We start from the raw sequence: 6,000 nt of genomic DNA on the forward strand, positions 1-6,000 counted from the left end.
GAGGCGCGGCGCGCGGGCGAGCAGATGGAGACCGTGCAGCAGGGCGCGAGGTCACTGGTGAGCGCCGTCAGCCGCACGCTCGGCGTGGGCGTCGCCCCACCACGGAGAGGCACAGGCCGCTCGCCGAGTCCAAGGACGAGCCCGGCCAGGCTGCCAAGGGGACGGACGGAGGAGTCGGCGGCAGAGAAGACCAAGAATGCCCAGGACACGCGGCGGAGCAGTCCCCGGCCGGTGTGGCCTTGCCCTGAGCGTTGAAGAGACTAGTCTAGTCCATGCCTCCATGGCATCTTCTTCCCGTTTCCGTTTTCTCCAGTTCAAAATCACGACGTACCAGGTTCAGTAACGTTTAAAAAATGTATGAATTGATGTGTACGTATATGATGCATGTATGGATCCTTTTAAATCTATATATAAGCACTTTGGATCAGCCCCTCCAGTTAATTTTAAAAGAAAGCATTTTGGATTCCACTCAAATAAACTATACATTCATTCTAAACAACTTCGATTAGTTTCGCTGCTAGGCAAATTTAAAGGCATGGCCAGAGCAAACGCTGGGGATGGAAAAACTTGCCTACTCTGGGATGATCTTTGGGGAACTGAAATTATGAGTACAAAATTCCCTGAGCACCGATCTTTTGCTAGAAATAGGAAAATATCACCTTATATGATGCCATGCATCAATCCCAGTTACACTCTATGTTCTATTTACCTTTAACACAGCAAGCCCACAACCAATTCATGCAACTAAACAATGAACTACAACAGTTAAACTCAGAGGATAGACCGGATAGGTGGTCATATATCTGGAATACCAACAAATTCTCAGTTAAGAAGGCCTATCGACAATTAAAAGGTCATCAAGGTGTTCACCCGGCTTTTCATTGGATATGGAGATCTTCCTGTCAGGCCAAGCATAAGGTTTTCTTTTGGCTGGTGCTTAGAGACAGATTAAGCACAAGAGAATTGCTAAAAAAGGAAGAGAATGCAGTTGCCAGATTACACATGTGTTTTGTGTAACAGTTCGGTTGAAGAAACTCTGACACACCTGCTGCTAGAATGCAATTTCGCTCAACAGTGTTGGGCAAATCTGAATTTGCAGGTGGACCTGGACGCTGATCCATTCTAGATCCTACAACAATTCAAAGATCAGCTGGGAGTCTCGTTCTTTATAGAGATAATCATTCTGATGTTCTGGGCACTCTAGATAGCAAGGAATGACCTCATCTTCAGGCAAATCAACCCGGCGGTGCATCTGACTTTGGCTACCTTCAAGACTGAAATGAAGATGCTGCTTTTAAGAGCAAAGCAAAGCTACTTCCCAGAAATTGAAACATGGACTGCATCTCTAACTTAGCAAGGTTTTGGGCAGTCCTGATACTGCTCTTCTTTTTTTCTTTCTTTATTCCCTAGAATTAAGTAAGGGTGTGGTGTTGAGGTGCGTGAGCTCTAGTTGCTCACTCTTGTTTCTTCTGCTCCTTTAGCTTTGGTTTTTTACCTTTTCTCTTAGTTTCTGTTCCTGTAACTTCTTTTTATTAGTAAAGTGCTGTAGGGGTGTAAACCCCTCCAGTTTCATTCAAAAAAAAACTTGGATTAGGAGAGAAAAAACTTCGATTGGAAGCTAAGAACTTTGTATGTTACTCAAAAACATTTTTACTTTTTGTGCAATGGAAGTTATAATTTCAGATTAAGCTTTGGTTCGGACTAAGCGTTATGGATTTCATTATTTAAAAGAGGCTACGACTGGTACTTTGTAATTATTTTATTCTAACAAAAAATAATTTAAGAACGAAAATTAGTAAAAATAAATTAACGGAGTAAAAGGTAGACTAGTAACTCCAAGGGTATCCTAATTTCTCTCCAGAAAAAATTATGTTTTCCAACTCATAAAATTTATACCGGAACAAAAATACCATCTCCAATAATTTGTTATAATTCACTTCTAAATATAGAATATAATTTTACATTAAAAATAATATATTAATTCTAAATTATTTTAACTAATGTATACATTCTTTCTTTTTTATACATTTGCATCTAGACTATTTCATATCCTTTGTCTTTTTTTCTTCCCTTCCATCTTTAATTAGCCGAATAATACTCATGTATCTGCATGACCACGAGTCCACGACTCCATGCAAAGTTACGCACGATGGGAGAAGATTCCTTAAGTGCATAAATTTTAGAAGGATTATGAGTTGTCAGAGAGAGATTTTTTTATTTTACAAAAAACAAAAATTGGAAAAAGAAAAAAGGTACTCTCGAGATGCTCTAATAGCAAGTGCTTTAACGGAGAACCCTTTCTCTACAAAACAGAAACACACGAAAAGTATATAAACTGGAAGATGTTTGGTTAGAGTTGTTAAAGTTTAACATGTAATATTTTTTTAGCAATTAGTGTCCAATCATGGACTAATTAGGCTCAAAAGATTCGTCTCACAAAATATTCTCTAACTGTGTTTTTAGTTTCGTAAATAGTCATATTTAGTACTTCATGCATATGTCCAATTACTCGATGTGATGAATGGTAAAATTTACCACCTTCATTCAAACAAGCCCCTATTTGTGAACTCAACAAATTTGGTGATGTGACAATATTAAATGAGAGTGAAACTTGTTTAAAACATTTGTCCAGCCCAATTGGCCGAAATAGGTCGAGTGGTGGACGGGGTAGCACTGGTTGCCGGGGCGCTGTTTCCGTGTGAGAAGGAGCGGTCCACGAGTCGGATGCAGAGTCCGAGGTGGAGAAGGGACGGGACACGATAACCCCCTAGGGTTGCGCTGCGGCCCTTTATTTATACGGCGACGCCCCAGCGCCTCCCCCAGGGAGGGAATCGCGGCTGGACAACTGGACGCCTGCAGCTACGAGCTTCTTCCAGGGGCGCAGTAGGTTTCGACGACGGCGGCGGAGGCCAAGAAGAAGGACGCTGCCGCGCGCGGTGGCCGGAGCGGCCAATATGGCGGAGGCCAAGGAGAAGGACGCTGCGGCGGTGGCCGGAGCCGGAGCGGGTAACAAGGCGACGGTGGCCGGAGCGGGGAACATGGTGGCGGAGGCCAAGAAGAAGAAGAAGAAGATGAAGATGGTGAGGCTGAGTCAGGCGTACATTGACGCGATCCTGGAGGTGTATCCGTTCAAGCCCTTCCCTTGTGATCCAGAAGAACTCGAGAAGACTATTGAGGATCCCCAGAAGAGGGAGCTGCTCCGCAGCATGACGGCTTCAGTCGCTGCCACTGTCAAGGCATGCCGCGCCCAGGAAGAGGCCATCGTGCAGCAGTACTACGCCAAGGGCTACGCTGAGGAGGAGATCGAGGTCAGCGACGACGACGGCGATGTGGAGGACGGATCGGAGGGACCTAGCGACGCGCAACGGCAGGAGGAGAATGGTGGTGCAACAATTGTGGGATCGGAAGAAACTAGTACATCTCTATGCTCTCTATCTAAGATGTAATACAGCTAACTGAATGTGTCAGCTTGGTATGGTAACAATAACACATTATTATAGCGTATTGGTTCTTTAATTTGTTTTATGCTGCTGAGTGTGGCAAATCTCCTGATTGTGACTTTTGACCCGGTTTCTTAAGTCTGATCGTCGAGAATTAATAGCCATCTCGATTAAGCCGTGGTTCATGTTCTTCAGGTACAGATTGGTCAGTGCATGAATCCTCGTAAGTTATGGGTATGAGTGAGACGACGACGTCCTGAACAAATATATATATATATATATATATATATATATATATATATATATATATATATATATATATATATATATATATATATATATATATATATATATATATATATGTGTGTGTGTGTGTGTGTGTGTGTGTGTGTGTGTGTGTGTGTGTGTGTGTGTGTGTGTGTGTGTCTCAGACATGATGTTTTACTGGCACCCTGCTATTAGTTTATTGATGATTTGAGGCGGGGTGTCATAAAGTTTTGGAGACAGAACTACATATAACCTTGTGGAGTCTGAATGTGGACGATCATTGTTATCTTTTTTGGAGTCGTCACCACCCAATTGTGTCATTCAAACCCCATTAGGACTTGTTTTGGATGCACATGTGTGTGGATTGAAGTGGATACAACATATGCATCCAAACAAGGCCTTAGTCTTTTTCTTGAACCAGCAATCCCCACATTCCCCTGATAATGTTACTGTCATTAGGTTTGCTACATTTTCCTATATACTTTTTTTTTATCGATATCTCGCAGATTATGGTCATGATGATCTGGATATTTAATTATTTCCCAACCTAAAATGCTAGGTGATAGTTTGGTATAGTAGGAAGGAAAAAGTCTAGTTTAGATCCCTCAACTTTCGCGAAAGTTGGATTTTCATCCCTGAACTCTAAAACCGGACAAAATACATCCCTCAACTTTTAAACCATGCACATTGCATCCTTGACCTGGTTTTGAAAGCGGTTTTACCTTTTTCTTTTTATTTATTTTGGTTGATTTTTTTTTTGAAAAATCATAGTAAATCACATAAAAATCATAAAATAGAAAACTCAATTTGTTGGACTTCAGATCAGTAGATCTACACATTGAATATATAATATAGTATGTTCTAGTACAAATTTTTTTGATACATCTTTAGATCTATGTTTTTCTGTAATTAATTAGACTAATTATAGCTACATTTTCTATGGTCTAATTGTGATGAAATTTATATAGTGAGCTAATTATTCTATGTTTGAGTTATAGTAAAAATATTGAATCATGTATTACTTAGTTATAGATTTATTTAAGTTTATGCTTGTTAAATTATAATAAATCTATAACTAAGTTATACATGATCTAATGAGTATGAATTTTTTTACCATAGTTTAAACATATAATAATTAGTCTAACATAAAAAATTCACCACAATTGGACCATACAAACTATAGCTATGAATTATTCTAATTAATTATAGAAAAAACAGTTCTAACGCTACAATAAAAATTTTGTACTAAAGCATACTATATTATATGTTCACTATGTAGATCTACTTATCTGGAGTCCAACAAAATCAGATTTACTATTTTATGAATTTTATGTGATTTACTATAATTTTACAAATATTCAGCCAAAATAAATAAAAATGAAAAAGATAAAACTGCCTTCAAAACCGCTCATAACCATGTCAGGGACGTAATATGCATGGTTTCAAAAATTGAGGGATGTATTTTACCCGGTTTTAAAGTTTAGGGATGAAAAACAGACTTTTGCGAAAGTTGAGGGACCTAAAGTGGACTTCTTCCTAGTAGGAATAATCAATCAATAAATTTCGTTGGCGGCAATAATCTTCTTGTAGATGATTCATCCCTTTGTGAAATTGATGCTCCACGCAGACCATGTAATGCTTACAGGCCTTTACTTGGCGCGCAGAGTGTCCCACCCAGGTCTACCGTACCGGCAGCCTCACAGCACGGACGCGTCAGGTCACGAGGCCCATCGACGTGGGCCGCTAGCCCATTCAATCCACGTGCGCACCGCAGCAACCAAGACCGGCCTCCTCCGGTTTCTCTCTCTCTCATCCGGCGAGCGAGCATTTTCCGTCTTCTCCTCCTAAAAATCCACCGCTGTTGGTAGTCGTAGCTGGCCTTGGTATTGGAGTGGTTTAATTCGCGCGTTGGAGTTGGGCTCCGTTTTGGTGGGCTCGGTTCGTGGGATCTGTAGGTGTAGTGTAGGGCAGCTGGGGACTGAGATCGGTCGGGGCCCAAACGGTTCAACAAATTTTGGAAAAGATAGTAGTTCCCAACTTGCGAATTTTGTGTAAAAAAAAGTCAATCAAATACCCGGGGGCCACGCCACGCATGGCCGGCCCGGCAGCCTCTCCGCACGCGCACGGGAGAAAGGAAAGGGAAGGGAAGGGAAGGGAGGGGGGGATGGATGGGCCGCGACCCGTGAGCGGTGAGCCCATTGAAACGTCACGACCCTGGCCGGCTCTCCTCCGCCGGCCCCCGCACCGCATCCTCATTTCTTCGCTTTGCTTTGCTTTTGGGAAGGAAAGTCTC

Source organism: Sorghum bicolor, chromosome 2, assembly GCF_000003195.3.
Source record: "Sorghum bicolor cultivar BTx623 chromosome 2, Sorghum_bicolor_NCBIv3, whole genome shotgun sequence".
In the NCBI taxonomy this organism is placed as follows: Eukaryota; Viridiplantae; Streptophyta; class Magnoliopsida; order Poales; family Poaceae; genus Sorghum; species Sorghum bicolor.